We start from the raw sequence: 17,607 nt of genomic DNA, 5'->3' as shown, positions 1-17,607 counted from the left end.
ACTGAGCTTCTGGGAGAAGAAGGCACAGGGACGGAGCGTGTTACGACACCCCGTCCGTTGGGAGAGGATGGCACCGAGCCCACAATCGGACGCGTCCACCTCCACGATGAACTGGAGCGACGGGTCGGGATGGGCCAGGACCGGAGCGGTGGTGAAACGGTGTTTCAGTTCCACAAACGCCCGCTCCGCGTCCACGGTCCACCGCAACCGGGACGCCCCCCCCTTCAGAAGGGAGGTGATCGGAGCCGCGACCTGGCTAAAGCCCCGGATAAACCTCCTGTAGTAATTAGAGAAGCCTAAGAAACGTTGCACGTCCTTAACCGTGGATGGGGTCGGCCAATTACGCACGGCGTCAATGTGAGGCTCCTCCATGGCCACACCTGTGCTGGAAAAGCGATATCCCAGGAAGGACACAGACGACTGGAAAAACAGACACTTCTCGGCTTTCACGTACAGGTCATGCTCCAGCAGTCGAGCCAGCACTCTGCGCACTAACGAGACATGTTTAGCGCGGGTGGCAGTGAATATCAAGATGTCATCAATATACACTACCACTCCTTCGCACAACAAGTCCCGGAATACGTCGTTGACGAAGGACTGGAAGACTGAAGGAGCATTCATCAACCCGTACGGCATCACTAAATACTCGTAATGGCCAGACGTGGTACTAAAAGCGGTTTTCCACTCGTCTCCTTCCCGGATACGCACCAGGTTATAGGCACTCCTGAGGTCTAATTTAGTGAAAAAGCGGGCCCCGTGCATCCTCTCCACCTCCGCAGAGATCAAAGGGAGAGGGTAGCGGAACGGAATGGTGATCTTGTTCAGCGCCCGGTAATCGATGCACGGGCGCAAACCACCGTCCTTCTTTTTCACAAAAAAGAAACTCGAGGAGACCTGTGACTTGGAGGGCCTGATGTAGCCCTGTTCCAACGCTTCCTTAACGTAGGCGTTCATAGTCTCCGTTTCGGTGCGGGACAGTGGATACACGTGACCCTTCGGGAGTGCGGCTCCGTCAACGAGGTCTATCGCACAATCCCCCAGCCGGTGTGGTGGCAACACAGCAGCCTTGGCTTTGGAGAAAACCGTAGCCAAGTCCCTGTATTCGGGGGGAATGGGCACGGCGGGCGCACTGTCTGGACTCTCCACCGAGGTCGAGCCAACGGAAACACCCAAACACCTACCCTGGCACTTCCGCGACCACCCCGACAGACGTCGACTAGACCAGGAGATGACGGGGTCGTGTAGGGATAACCAGGGGAAACCTAAAACAACTGGGAACGTGGGTGAGTCGATTATGTGAAAAGATATGGTTTCACTGTGTCGGTTGTCGGTAACCAGGAGGAGGGGAATAGTGCAACTCGTGACCAGACCTGACCCTAGTGGCCGGCTGTCTAGAGCTCTCACGGGCAGGGGGGTGTCGAGGGCCTGAAGGGGTATGCGTGACCGCAGGGCAAAAGACCTATCCATGAAATTTCCGGCTGCGCCTGAGTCTACCAGCGCCTTACACCGGGAAAGCAGCGGAAAGCCGGGGAACCTAACAGGGACAGTGCACATAGAGAGGGAAGAGGTTAGTGGCGAATGTGCATGTGCTACCTGGGGTGATGCGGAAGTGCCCTGCCTGTCACCTCTTGACTCGGGGAGGGAGGTGCGGTGCGGCGTGGTTGTACGGCCTCGTTTCCTCTTGGAGGCACTCCGCACCTCTCCTCCCCTACACCTGCCCGACAGCGCAGCCGTCCCCAGGTCCATGGGAACGGCGGCGTCTGGTTGGCAGGGTGGAACGGGCGGGCCTCTTCCGGGACGTCCTCGGGCAGCTAGCAGGTTGTCGAGACGGATGGACATGTCCGCCAGTTGGTCAAAGGAGAGGGACACGTCTCGACAAGCCAGCTCCCTCCGGACGTCCTCGCGAAGGCTACACCGGTAGTGGTCGATCTGAGCCCGCTCGTTCCACCCCGATCCCGCTGCCAGGGTCCGGAACTCCAGAGCGAACTCCTGCGCCGATCTCGTCTCCTGCCGTAAGTGGAACAGTCGTTCACCCGCCTCTCTCCCTTCGTGAGGATGGTCAAACACGACTCGGAAGCGGCGGGTGAACTCGGCGTAGCTGCCCTGGGTGGGCTGCTCGATGTTCCAAACGGCGGTGGCCCACTCCAGGGCTTTCCCAGACAGGCAGGAGACGAGTGAAGAGATCTTCTGGGCTTCGGTCGGCGCAGGATGCATCGCCTGGAGCGCGATGTCCAGTTGTAGCAGGAAACCCTGGCAGCGGTCCGCCGCCCCGTCGTAGGCCCTGGGCAGCGGAATGGGCATCGCTCCCATGCTGGGCGATGCGGCTTGGGGAGGTGGAGAGACGGCCGGTGCTGCGGGGTTCCACTGGCTCAGCTCTAGGCGCTGCACCGCTTTCAACACAGTGTCCATCGCGGCGCCTAGGCTGGCCAGCAAGGTTGAAGGTACTTTTACCACCTCCGCAACACCGGCCTCGCCTGTGGCTCCTTGTTGCTCCATATCCTTGTTGTCGTCTTGGTGTGTGATTCTGTCACGGCTTCGGGGTTTGGATGGACAAGGAGGAGCAGGAGAAGGCGTGGTGGAAGGATCTTTTTAATGGTATCCTCACGAACCAATACAAGATATGTATATACAGGTGACGAAGCGTCGTACAGCTCTTTAGTAGTCAGAGACAATCACACACAAAGACAGGGGGAGCAGAGGGAACATATATACCGGGGGGAAACAGCGATGATGAGGAACAGGTGCATTAAACGAGACACAGGTGAAATGTATAATGAGACGGTGGTGTCAGAAAGCCGGTGACGTCGACCGCTGGGGCCCGCCCGCTGCAGGGGGAGGTGAACCAGCAGAGGTCGCAGTTGTCACACATAGGGCAAAACTAAAGGATAGTTTAGGATTTCCACAGATAGCCTGTTTGAAATAGTCTGAAAAATGAATGGATGCACCACCCATCATAGGGGTTTGTTTACATTACACTACTTTTCCCAAGACATATAAAACAAAATCCCTCAAAACACTAGATTACTTTGCAAACTAGCAGATATTGATAGCTAGAGAGAATTGGCAGAATCCCGGGGGGGGACACGACCCCCCCATCCTGGTGAAAACTGTGTTTTGACCCCCCCCCCCACCCCCAATACATAACCATGTAAGTTCAATAATATTAATATGACACAATGAAAGCACCTGTGCTGATTATCGATGCTTAATAGCGTGTTTTTATGTTTTAAGTCCCCCCCAGCTATGAGCAACGGCACATTGTGCAGATACAGTGGCAGTAAGCAATTGCGTAATTTGAATCAGACTGGCTTTAGGACCACACGCAGGATCTTTGCTATGAGGTAGTTGCTGGATAGGTCTGGTTACCATAGTAGAGTACAGGCTACCTTTGCAACTGTGATCTCTGGCTCATGGAAGTTTGGTAACCTTATTGACCTTACCTCTAGCTAATTACCTCTGGTAATGTATGAATGAGGTAGATATTTATCAGATTGTTTTTCTAAAAGCGGTAAGGTGTAGTTAGGCTAACATAATGTATGAATGATAGTTGCAAAATATATTAGCTTGCTAGCTAACGTTATTTCGCTAGCTAGCAAACAGTCTACACTAGGTTCATCTCACTCGCACCGTATGACACCAGCCAAAAAAGACTGAATTTAGACAAACGGGCGAAGTGAGTGGTACAGCTAGCTAGCTATGATACTTTTGAAGATATAGCTAACTAATTAGCTTAATACTGTAGATTATCTTTTGAAAAGTTGGCTAAAGTTGTAGTTCCCTACATATAGTGGGGAGAACAAGTATTTGATACACTGCCAATTTTGCAGGTTTTCCTACTTACAAAACATGTAGAGGACTGTAATTTTTATCATAGGTACACTTCAACCACGAGAGACGGAATCTAAAAAAATCACAGAAAATCATGTATGATTTTTAAAAAATGAATTAGCATTTTATTGCATTACATAAGTATTTGATCACCTACCAACCAGTAAGAATTCCGGCTCTCACAGACCTGTTAGTTTGTTCTCCACTCATTACCTGTATTAACAACACCTGTTTGAACTCGTTACTTGTATAAAAGACACCCGTCCACACACTCAAACAGACTCCAACCTCTCCACAATGGCCAGAGAGCTGTGTAAGGACATCAGGGATAAAATTGTAGACGATCACAAGGCTGGAATGGGCTACAGGACAATAGGCAAGCAGCTTGGTGAGAAGGCAACAACTGTTGTCGCAATTATTAGAAAATGGAATAAGTTCAAGATGACGGCCAATCTCCCTCGGTCTGGGGCTCCATGCAAGATTTCACCTTGTGGGGCATCAATGATCATGAGGAAGGTGAGGGATCAGCCCAGAACTACACGGCAGGACCTGGTCAATGACCTGAAGAGAGCTGGGACCACAGTCTCAAAGAAAAGCTTTAGTAACACACTACGCCGTCATGGATTAAAATACTGCAGCGCACGCAAGGTCCCCCTGCTCAAGCCAGCGCATGTCCAGGCCCATCTGAAGTTTGCCAATGACCATCTGGATGATCCAGAGGAGGAACTGGAGAAGGTCATTGGGTCTGATGAGACAAAAATAGAGCTTTTTGGTCTAAACTCCACTTGCCGTGTTTGGAGGAAGAAGGATGAAAACAACCCCAAGAAAACCATCCCAACCGTGAAGCATGGAGGCGGAAACATCATTCTTTGGGGATGCTTTTCTGCAAAGGGGACAGGACGACTGCACCATATTGAGAGGAGGATGGATGGGGCCAAGTATCGCCAACAACCTCAGTAAAAGCATTGAAGATGGGTCTTACTGAGTTCTTCCAGCAACGACCTGAAAACACACAGCCAGGGCAACTAAGGAGTGGCTCCGTAAGAAGCATCTCAAGGTCCTGGAGTGGCCTAGCCAGTTTCCAGACCTGAACCCAAAAGAAAATCTTTGGAGGGAGCTGAAAGTCCGTATTGCCCAGCGACAGCCCCGAAACCTGATGGATTTGGAGAAGGTCTGTATGGAGGAGTGGGCCAAAATCCTTGCTGCAGTGTGTGCAAACCTGGTCAACATCTACAGGAAAAATATGATCTCTGTAATTGTAAACAAAGGTTTCTGTACCAAATATTAAGTTCTGCTTTTCTGATGTATCAAATACTTGTCATGCAATAAAATGCAAATTAATTACTTAAAAATCAAACAAAAATGTGATTTCTGGATTTCTGTTTTAGATTCCATCACTCACAGTTGAAGAGTACCTATGATAAACATTTCTGATTTCTAGATGCTTTGTAAGGGGGAAAACCTGCAAAATCTGCAGTGTTTCAAATACTTGTTAGTAGTTGCATTTGACATTTCAACCTAATGTGGATCTAATAGATCAAACATTGCCATCAGTTTATGCAGGTGTCAATATATATCAATTTGTTCATGTCATAAGACCTGCATTTTGGCAGGATCAGATGGTGACCGTGAGAAGGTCCTTGTCATAGCAGGATCAGACAGCCAGGGAGAAATGGTAAACCGTGGAGCTGAGGAGCAATTTTGTCTTTAAAAGTGGATAACTCAAATAAAATAAGTTACGTTATGTGTAACCCATATCTTCAATGTTCATATTTATTAGCAGAGCCAGAAGGATGTTGAGTCAACCAGTGTAATCATGCAAGACAGTAGTGGAGCTTGGTAGGTAAGGTTGTGAAATTCAAGTACAGTACTGGCAAAATGTACACGTAGATCACATATCAGCCACACACAGTGAAATACAAAGGTCTGTAGTCTTTTCACAAAGAGCACACATCATAGACAATATGTTAACTAAGTAATATTAAATGAAATGGCTGAAGGCTGTATTTTGTGTGTTCGTTGTAGCAGAATCAATGGGATGTTGTGTCCATCAGTGCACATACAGGATATGGCCAAAATTATGTGGACACTCGACTGTCACACCTACATGAGCTTGTTGGCCATCCCATTCCAAAACATGGGCATTTGCAAAAACATATTTGTCCCCACATGCATTGCAATCCGGGGTGCCCGTGCTTGACCTTTATAAAAATGTTTTTGTAATAAATTTTTTTATTGTGTGTTTCTATGTGGTTATGTTAGACTTCAGGATTGGCTTTCCATGCGTACATACCGCTTCACAATTTTTCATCCCAGGGGGGTCCATCTTGCACCCCGGCCTGGAGTCACCACGCCACGCCAGTGTTTTGTCTCTCTCACATTTGAAATCAAACCTATGTCCCTGGGGTTCACACTCACAATAGCTGAATTTGCAGAGCAACAGTAGTGAGCCAATGAATGGCGCAAACTAAAACTGTATTACAGCACTACTTTTGATGTCCCCCTCAATAATTGCTCAAGAATACTTCATGGAAAATGTCCCCTTCAAAATTGATATCAGATTTTCACCCTGCTAGAGACGCCACCTTCCGAGTTAGCATGCCCCACATTTTAAATATAGACTCCCCCAGAGGATTGCAAGGGGCAGACAATTGTGTCGGAACTGTATCGAGTTTCTGTGCGAGACCCATGCATATTGTTCGATTTCCCGCAATTGACAGCCACAATCCTGCGTGGTACATCTTGAACATTTGAACGTACATTCAAATGCTATGGAAATGGCATGATTACGCAAACGGTTTATTCTCTCTCTCCTAATATTAATGAGCCCATAGTCATTCAGAATGTATGCGTGATGTAGGCTGGATTCCTGTTTTTTGTCCCAGAGGGAATTGGTCTGATGGGTTTTAATGTAACTGCTTGAGGAATGACATCAGATCAAAGGCACAGATGAATGTGTACACACACGCACACACACACACAAAACCAAGACTCCACTCCCAAACCAAACTAAAAAGACCAAACTATAAATAGGCCGTGCCCTAGACTGAATCAACAGTCTCTCTTTTAGCTCTTCGCTCATTAAATGAGACTCTTTGGATCAAGACTTCAGTTTTTACTCTGCAATCTGGGCCAGTAAAACTCTGCATAGGTTTCATATGCAGCCTAATATTCTAACTAATATAGTGTAGATTCACATAGATTTGCACACCTTATATAGTTAAGATGGGAATGAAAGTTAAGATGTTGTGTAGAACCAAGCATTGTTAGAATTTACACTGCTCAAAAAAATTACATAAATCACACATTGGGTCCCGATGAAGGGAATATACTAAAGATCAAAATCTTTACTGTACATTATGTAATTCGTGGTGAACTAGATGACGTAATGGACTAGATGACGTAATGGTCAATGGAAAACAAAACCACCAACTGATTGAGGGCTGGATTCAAACTCACGCCAAAAAGCTAAGTAAACAAATAAAAACCCCTCTGCTCTCTGCCCTGTTAGGCTACTAATCTGTTTCTCCTAATTAAAAAGGATATTTAGGTTCAGAAAAAAACAATTTCATTCAGACTTTCATCAGAATATCTTAAGTTACCTAAATGAAGATACAATTGTGGCAGCAATATTGATCGCTACATCTAAACGAGGTGAAAATAATTTGTTTTGACTGAAAAGTTAGCTAATTAATGTAGTCAAGCAAAAAAATAACTAGTACCTTCAATGTACGTTCCTATGGTGATATCCTTCCTTCTACTGTGGCATACACTTGAAAATTATTAGTTTCACGTACCGGGAGACCAAGAGTTATTTCGTGCGCAACGGAAAAATTTACGCAACGGAATCATTGATATGGCCCCCACCTACATGCACTCCCGACTATGTCCAGCCATGCTCCTGATGAGACGGCGGGTGGTGTCCTGCGGAATCCCCTCTCAGACCTGGATCAGAGCATTAGTGAGCTCCTGGACAGTTTGTGGCGCTACTTTGTGGCATCGGATGCACCTATACATAATGTCCCATAGATTCTCAACTGGATTCAGGTCTAGGGAATGTGAGGGTCAGTCAATGGCATCAATGCCTTCGTCATCCAGGAACTGCCTACACACGAGGCCGGGCATTTTCCTGCGCCAGGAGGAACTCAGGGCCCACTGCACCAGCCTAAGGTCTGAAGATGGGTCTGAGGATTTCATCCCGGTACCTAACAGCAGTCACGTGGACTAGCACATGGAGGTCTGTGTGACCCTCCAAGGATATTCCTCCCCAAACCATCACAGACCAACTGCCAAACCAGTCATGCTGGATTATGTTGCAGGCAGCATAACATTCATCACGGCGTCTCCAGACTCTCACATCTGTCACATGCACAATGTGATCCTGCTCTCATCTGTGAAAAGAACAGGGCGCCAACGGCAGACCTGCCAATTCTGGTGTTCTCTGGCGAATGCCAAACAAGCTGCACGGTGCTGAGCTCTAAGCTCAGGTCCCACTAGAGGATGTTGGCCCCTCATGCCACCCTCACAGAGTGTTTCTGACAGTTTGGTCAGAATTATGCACACCAGTAGCCCGCTGGAGGTCATTTTGTAGGGTTCTGGCAGTGGTCCTCCTGTTCCTCCTCATTCAAAAGAACAGATACCAGTCCTGCTGCTGGGTTGATGCCCTTCTACGGCCCTGTCCAGCTCTCCTGGCATCTCCTCCATGCTCTTGAGACGGTACTGGGAGACACAGCAAACCTTCTTGCAATGGCACGTATGTATGTGCCATCCTGAAGAAGCTGGACTACCTGTGCAACCAGAATGGGCTGCAGATACCACCTCATGCTACCAGTTTTGACAAGGACACTAGCAAAACGCAAAACTAGAGAAGAATCGGTCAGGAAGGACAAGGGGAGAGCATTTGTCTCTGGCCACTATCAGCAAAACCATTCCCTTTTTGGGGGTTGTCTTGCTGTTGCCTCTCCAGTGCACCTGTTGTCACTTTCATTTGCACCAAAAACAGGTGACATTGATTCACAATCGCTTATGCTTCCTAAATGGACAAATTGAAATCCCTGAAGTTTAATTTAATTGTTGTTATACTGTGATGATTGTGTTCCCTTAATTTTTTTTAAGCAGTGTATTTCACAGCATTTTAAGAGTTAGAATAAATTAAGCCTAAAAATGAAGGCTGTAGGTCAAATGCTGAAGCTTGATTAATATATGCACCAGCCTTAAATGAATTACTGATTCGGCCCACAGAAGGGAGTGGCTGTAGTTTGCCCTGTCCTCACTCCTCCTGTTCCAATTCAACTTCTCTAACGTCCCTCTCAAACAGGTCAGAAATCCCTGTGTACTGTGACAAAGATAGCAAGAGAGGAAGTCAAATCGTGCATGAATAACAACACATTTCCATTATTCATAGACCAAGAAAGGCATTAAGAGAGGAAGCTGAACAGTGTGTGTGGGTGTCAGAGACAAGGATACCCACTAAGAGAATATTTCAGTAGGGATACAGAACCACAAAGGATGTCACCCAACCAAAGGAATGCTCTGTGCTGAAAATTCTTAACAATGTGCATTGTAAAAAGGTATTTCAAACAGCTCAAAATATAATTAATACTCCAACACAATAGAATAAAAAAGAATAACCATTAAAAGAGTAACACCCGCAGTTGTTTCACAGACCACCTGAACAGTGTGTTAGATGGACACCGTGAGGGAAGGGGGTCTTTTTGTCAGTGATGATTCAAAGCAAGGTGTGTTTGCATTAAATACCTATACTACTGTAATCATTAAAATTGCAGTCAACCTTGCTGAATAATTAGAAAAACAAACATAGCTTCAGCGAGCATATTACATGACGAATAGTTGGCTATAAACCATAAATCCACAAAGAGCATAAGATTGCATACAATAAATAGCTTTAAGCAAAATCTCGGTTGTGCATAATTGGCATGCATAGTCTGAGAAATCTGGTGTGTTTTTGTGTAAGAGAAAGAGAGTGTATGTGTTAGGTTCTAAGTGTAGCCTAGACTGAGTTAATATATCATTTATGGTTAAATCGTTCGCATGGCTCCGTTCGCACGGCTCCACTCGCCAAGACAAATATGGGAGTGTTCAAAGGTAAACACTCTTCCTGCCTAATACGAGATTGCAAAAGCAGTCACAAAATGTTTCAACCTTTCCTGAAAGTCTGTCTCTCTGTGTGTGTGCGCGTGTGTGTGTGTGTGTGTGTGTGTATACGGCTTCCAGGAATTATTTATCGTCACTTGAATATTGTTGTAATGTAGTTTGGGTATCTTTATAGATCATATGCATAATTTACCAGTGGCACATTGTGTGGAGTATATAATCTGGACCACAAGACATTCAATGTGTTCAAATTTTCGGTTTGTCAGCAATTTGAGAAATACAAACTTAGTGTTTCTAGGAAAAGGAATTCAATCCTGAATGTAATAACAGCCAGAGATCAAGGAGTAAGTATGTTCATGCATACATCAATATAACAAAAATCACAATGACAACAAAAAAAAAACATCAGGACAGTACAGAACTTTCGTATCCACTACCCTATAAAGTAATTCTCAAAACATCAAAAAGCATCTCATTACAGCATATGTAAAAAATAGAAACGTTTCTGGTAGTTAAACTGTGGCTGTTCTTTCTATAGGAGCATGAGGCATGTCATTATAACAGCTGTCCCAGAACAACCTCCCATAAGTCCTACTTTACTCCTACCACGGCAGACTCTGAAAAACGCTGCCTGAGCATCATCATTCCATGCTTCAAATATTTCCAATTTCCTTTTGAAAAGGACCCACCTGAAAAGCAACAAGAGATAACTAGGCCAAATCAAAAGCACATTTACCGATTTACCAATATCTACACTTGCGTGTAGTTTTACTTTTGTGGTGGTATGACAGATGTTCAAGTTCCCAATGAAAAGAATACATGGCACAGAGTGGAACACATGATGACCATATTCAACTAGTCAAAAAAATGGCAGGTTTCTCAAATTGTATATTATTTACAATGTCAAGTCTACATTGGACAGGCTAAATTTGATAATCTGCTAAATAAAATAATTCAAGTGGCTACAGTACCTAACCACCTCAAAACCAAATTAGGTAGATAGCTAACAACAACAGTCAGTTCGGTTTGTATCAAACTACTGTGCAATGCTAACCATTCTGCTCTAGCATAGCTGAATTACTAGCTTGCTAGAATTAGGTAGCCACCAGTCAGCTAATGTAGCTAGCTATCTAGTATTGACACCAGAAGCACCAACTATCTCTGCCACCTGTCTCCGCGCTGCATTTTTTTGGTTTGCATTGTAAGAAAATAGTATACAATCTTACAGCTTAGTGAATCCCATCACTGCTACTAAAAGTTAAAAAAAAAAATGCATCCATCTTTTTAAGGACCACAAAAGCAGACAATACAAATGTAACTGTGGAACTAAAGTTCTCTGTTCCTTTAGTTGTATGAAGAGCATTTCACAACCACATACGCAAAACCCTGTGATTGGTCAGTCCCCAGAGATAGGCACGGGTGATTTGCATAAAGTTGAGAAATATGAAAATGTTCTTCGCCTCTCATGGATCCCATCGCCCCACAAGCCACTCACTCGCCATGCTTCCCTTCACTGAAGTGAAATGAGCAATCGCCCCGAGCGCGAATAGTGTGAATGCAGCGTCAGAACCATAGTTAGTGCTTGATTTGAGCGGGAGCTGTCACTTATTAATTTACAACAATATACAGGTACCTTTTTTTGGCACTTGTGCTAGAGTGGTCGACCCTGGTCAAAAAGGCACAAAGGGCCTGTACTTTTTGAAGAGGCTGAAGAAGGTGCACCTGTCTTCCAAGATCCTTGTGAAATTTTACCGCTGCACAATCGAGAGCATTCTGACTAACTAAACCACATTGTAGTTTGGTTGTTCCTCCATAGCTGACCAGAAGGCCCTGCAACGGGTGGTGAAAACCGCCCAGCACATCACTGGTGCCCAGCTTGCATCCATTGTAGCCCTCCAGCGCAAGCCATGTCTGCATACCGAGTGCGGCATCATCAGGGACCCTTCACGTCCATGCCACAAACTGTTTGCCCTCAGGAAGGCAGTACAGGTCTCTTTGTTTCCGCACTAGCAGACTCAGGAAGAGTTCCTTCCCTGTAACCCCACGGCACTATGTACCCAACACTAACCATACCCACCCACCCACCTCTTAGTACTCCTCTCAGGGACCTTGTTACACTACTCTCCTTGTACTACTGGACTCTGACACTGCTTAGCAAAGTCTGTTGAGAATGTTTTCAGTTGCTACATGTACACATCTACATCAGGAACCTCAGTGCTGCTATCCCTGCTCTTCAGCCACGCATGCACCTTCAATTTGCCTTCTTTGCACCTCGAAAAGGATTGGCGTGATTTAGTGTTGGATAACATGCCTGCAGCTTTCCAGAGAGAGGGGCTAATGGGTGTTTTAAACAGAATACAATGTACATAGTTTACAATAAAACAATCTACACACACCTAAAGGATTATTAGGAACACCATACTAATACTGTGTTTGACCCCCTTTCGCCTTCAGAACTGCCTAATTTATATGTGGCATTGATTCAACAAGGTGCTGAAAGCATTCTTTAGAAATGTTGGCCCATATTGATAGGATAGCTTCTTGCACATCCAGGGCACGAAGCTCCCCTTCCACCACATCCCAAAGATGCTCTATTTGGTTGAGATCTGGTGACTGTGGGGGCCATTTCAGTACAGTGAACATATTGTCATGTTCAAGAAACCAATTTGAAATGATTCGAGCTTTGTGACATGGTGCATTATCCTGCTGGAAGTAGCCATCAGAGGATGGGCACATGATGGTCATAAAGGGATGGACATGGTCAGAAACAATGCTCAGGTAGGCCGTGGCATTTAAACGATGCCCAACTGGCACTAAGGGGCCTAAAGTGTGCCAAGAAAACATCCCCCACACATTACACCACCACCACCAGCCTGCACAGTGGTAACAATGCATGATGGATCCATGTTCTCATTCTATTTATGCCAAATTCTGACTCTCTGACCATCTGAATGTCTCAACAGAAATCGAGACTCATCAGACCAGGCAACATTCTTCCAGTCTTCAACTGTCCAATTTTGGTGAGCTCGTGCAAATTGTTGCCTCTTTCTCCTATTTGTAGTGGAGATGAGTGGTACCCGGTGGGGTCTTCTGCTGTTGTAGCCCATCCGCCTCAAGGTTGTGCGTGTTGTGGCTTCACAAATGCTTTGCTGCATACCTCGGTTGTAACAAGTGGTTATTTCAGTCAAAGTTGCTCTACTCTCAGCTTGAATCAGTCGGCCCATTCTCCTCTGACCTCTAGCATCAACAAGGCATTTTCGCCCACAGGATTGCCGCATACTGGATGTTTTTCCCTTTTCACACCATTCTTTGTAAACCCTAGAAATGGTTGTGCGTGAAAATCCCAGTAACTGAGCAGATTGTGAAATACTCAGATTGGCCCGTCTGGCACCAACAACCATGCCACGCTCAAAATTGCTTAAATCACCTTTCTTTCCCATTCTGACATTCAGTTTGGAGTTCAGGAGATTGTCTTGACCAGGACCACACCATTAAATGCATTGAAGCAACTGCCATGTGATTGGTTGATTAGATAATTGCATTATTGAGAAATTTAACAAGTGTTCCTAATAATCCTTTAGGTGAGTGTATATTTAACATAATGCACTGCCTTTTAAAGTGATTTTTTTTTTATTTAGGACCAAATTTGAACACATTCTAAAATGTTATGTAATAAATCGCGATTCATTATTTCAATCATTTGACAGCACAAATGTTCATGCAATTAAAAACAGACTTACCTGAAAGTATTTTAAAAATGGTCTAAGCAGTTCCATGCATTTACCCTGGCTGAGAAGGAAAAAAAACTCCCATACCTAATTTCATTTGGTACTTGTTTTAGGAACCAATAATCATTCAGATAATCAATAAAATTTGACATTAATTGAAGATAAATGTTTTTTAACCTGGTTCTGGTGTGAGCATGTGGCAAACCAACTCATAAACCTACTACAGTTGCAACAACACAGTGACTGTAGCAATGAGCTCAGCTTACCTTTCACATGAGCCGCACAGGACGCAACATCCAGGAGCCTATGAGGGAACACTCTGCTTCACCTGGGGAGAGACCAGAGAAAAGTTTCATTCTAAATCCCGAGCAGGAAACACGTGCCATCCCCTCTCCTTACACACACCCTCCTCCTCACATCACACCACTAGATCCGGGGCCCCACCCAGTTGTCCTGAAGGAACATAGCCAGGGAGCAGTTAAATCTCTGGGACGAAAACACTGCCTGTTTACCCTGGTTATCATGACAACTGCAGTGTACAGCACACATCTAATTTGACCAATCCAAGCAGAAAAATTTTTACACTGAAAAAACGTAAACATTTTTGTCCCCTGTTCAAACCCAGTTCTGGAATGAAAACATGTTTTGTTTAGGCTACCCAGTTACTGATTACTTACTACCACAATAACTACAGCCCTAGCCCTGATGTCATTATCACCACTACTGATTCCATAAAAAAAAACTGTCAGAAAGAAAACCTGGATGTGTGGAATAGAATGAGGCTACAGAAATAGACTTGGCTCAGTCTGCCATTTAGGAAACTGGGATTCAAATACTAAGTTATCCTCATTGAAAAGCATTGAATATAAAAGCAATTTTAGCATTCTTCCTGAAGGAAGTCACTGAAACTTACATGGAACCGACTCCATAGCTACAGCCTTTTTTTGTCAGCGTCTTTAATTAATAATTCAGTAAGTTAAATTTCAACACATACACATCCCTCTACTTTATCCCCCTATTGAAATTGACTTCACATTCAGAATGATGCATGCTTGAAGGTGGGACCGAGACATAGGCAGGGAATAAAAACAAAAATGGAACCAGTAGAACATTAGTCAGGGGAAAAAAAACAATGACACTGTCAAACATTCAGACACACTTCTAGTGTTTCCTATTAAACCAAAAAGTCAAAACAAAGAAAAAGAAAACACACCCATACAAACTCCCAACAAAAACCTGTAAAATAATGTAAAAACACAGTTGTTCACTGGTATACATTATGAAACATGCTGGAAAAAAGGATCTTCAAAACAACTTTCAATAAATGCAAACAATATAGTACTGAAGATAAACTATGCAGGGCACAGTCTGTCCCAACAGTCAGCTTGTGGAGCGTCTAGCCTGTGTCTATGCCTTTAAATCCTGCCACTGAGCGGTAGAACAGGCAATAGCACACGAGAACATCCAACATAAATAAGTAGTGAACTGAAAGCGAATCCTGGAGTTGACAACACTGAAGGGGGGGAGAGCCTGCGAGAGGGAGTGTGATGAGAAGCAGAACAGAGCAAGAAAGGGTGGGGGGGGGTGTCATTGACGTGTCATTGACTTCCCATTGCCAAAACAACTTTGCTTACCTGACTAGGCTGCAAAACATTCCGGTTAATTGATCTTGATTTTAAGAAATGTGAAATATCCTGACTCCTACAACGTGCATATGCCCTTTTCTAGTTGCCAAAAAAACAGACCAGGGTAAGAGATGCATTCTGATAAGAGCAAGTAGACTATTGCTTTTCCATTCATAATTTAGTTTGGTCTTCATTCATTTCCCACAGTTGTACAGAGATTCTTCAGCCATCAAAATCCAAGGGACTTCAAATGGATAATCATGTGATTGCTGTACCCATTTATGGCCAAATAAAACAAAAGGAAAAACACATGGCAATTTATTTAGCAATCATATACTGTAAGTAGGCCAGATTGTTATTCTGCCAGATTAAATTACAATTATTCTGATCACTCAATTAATTTAATGTCTTTTATCCACATTCAATTAATTTGTTAAAACTGTTCAGTAAGCATGGGGAATAACAAAAGCATTCTTATCTTTTAGTCTACGGCTAACTAGGTGAATTGTTCTTATGACAAATTATATTAAATATTTAAATAAAATGTTATTTTATCATCAATGTCCCTAAACCTTAAGAAAATTGTTATTCTATTGACTGTCCTCCATCTATACAATGTACATTTCAGGGTCTGTTAAACTTCCCTATACAGGTGCATCTAAAAAACTTTAAATCAAAAAGTGACACCATCATATATTCTAGATTAATTACACAAATTGAAACATTAAGACTTTTTGTTTCAATTGTGATGATTACGGCTTACAGCTCATGGAAATAAAAAATCCAGTATCTCAAAATATTAGAATAAAAAAATGTATAATACTGAAATGTCGACCTGAGAAGTGCTCTAATCATTTTATTAACTCAAAACATCTTCAGAGGTTTACTTAGTATGTTAATTTATGCACTCAATAATTGGTCAGGGATCCTTTTGCACAAATGACTACATCAATGTAGCGTGGCATAGAGGCCTGTGGCACTGCTAAAGTGTTATGGAAGCCCAGGTTGCTTTGATTGCAGCCTTCAGCTCGTCTGTGTTGTTGGGTCTATTAAATGTAATACCATGGGCAGCAAACCAGTTACCAGTCATTTTGGCACTGGGGGCAGGTGCCAAGTCCTGCTGGAAAAGGAAATCATCATCTCCATAAAGCTTGTCAGCAGATAGAAGCATGAAGTGCTCTTAAATCTCCTGGTAGATCACTGCATTGATTCTGGACTTCATATTGGGACCAACACCAGCAGATGACATGGCATAAATGGCACATGCCCGACAACACCTTGACACGCCTCACAGCTTCTGGCACACAGAAATTTGTCATTTGGAGTGACAAGACCAAAATAGAGCTTTATGGTCACAACCTATAGTGAACAGAATACCATTTCCACTGTGACGCATGGTGGTGGCTCACTGATGTTTTGGGGGTGTGTGAGCTCTAAAGGCATAGGGAATCTTGTGAAAATTGATGGCAAGATGAATGCAAAATGTTATCAGAAAATACTAGCAGACAATTTGCATTTTTCTGCATGAAAGCTGTGCATGGGATGCTCCTGGACTCATGACAATGACCCTAAGCGAGAGGTTCCCAAACTGGGGGTCATGACCCCATGTGGGTCACCTGATATGAAAATGGGGTGGGGGGAGAATGTTTTGCAATTGACTCATAGCCGCAAATAAAAAAAAAACAAATATATAATTTTTCTTCATATGGTTGGGGTCGCAATCATTTTTTTATATCAAAATGGGGACGTCGGCCAAAAAGGTTTGGGAACCCCTACCCTAAGCACAAGGCCAAGTTGACCCCCCCAGTGGTTACATCAGAAAAATTTGAAGGTTTTTGATTGGCCATCACAGCCTCCTGACCTTAATATCAATGAGCCACTCCGTGGAGATCTCAAACATGTGGTTCATGCAAGATGACCAAAGAATTAGCATGACCTGGAGGCATTTTGCCAAGACAAATGGGCAGCTTTACCACCTGAAAGAATTTGGGGCCTCATAGACAACTATTACAAAAGACTGCATTCTGTCATTGATGCTGAAGGGGGCAATACGCAGTATTAAGAACTAAGGGTATGCACACTTTTGAACAGGGGTCAGTTCATTTTTTTCTTTGTTGCCATGTTTTGTTTTATGATTGTGCCATTCTGGTATGACCTGCAGTTGAATGTGAATCCCATTTGAAATAAAAGATGTGTTTTGCCTGCTCACTCATGTTTTCTTTACAAATGGTACATATATGACCAATTCTCCAAGGATATGCAAACTTTTGAGCACAACTGTATATGAAGGTGTCACTCCTTCATTTGAAATA

At 44.1% G+C, this 17,607-nt stretch overlaps 1 protein-coding gene across 1 annotated transcript in view; it reads right to left on the bottom strand.

Moving 5' to 3' along the window:
* osbpl5 (oxysterol binding protein-like 5) overlaps positions 1 to 17,607 on the bottom strand; it is a 191,758-nt gene that overhangs the window by 139,923 nt on the left and 34,228 nt on the right. The window contains exon 2 of the mRNA XM_013131244.4: positions 13,937 to 13,998. The gene's annotated coding sequence lies outside the window, so the exon portion shown is untranslated. The remainder of the gene's footprint in view (positions 1 to 13,936; positions 13,999 to 17,607) is intronic.

The sequence above is a fragment of the Esox lucius genome, chromosome 19 (assembly GCF_011004845.1).
Source record: "Esox lucius isolate fEsoLuc1 chromosome 19, fEsoLuc1.pri, whole genome shotgun sequence".
Lineage (NCBI taxonomy): Eukaryota > Metazoa > Chordata > Actinopteri > Esociformes > Esocidae > Esox > Esox lucius.
This window is presented reverse-complemented; position numbering and strand designations above follow the sequence as displayed.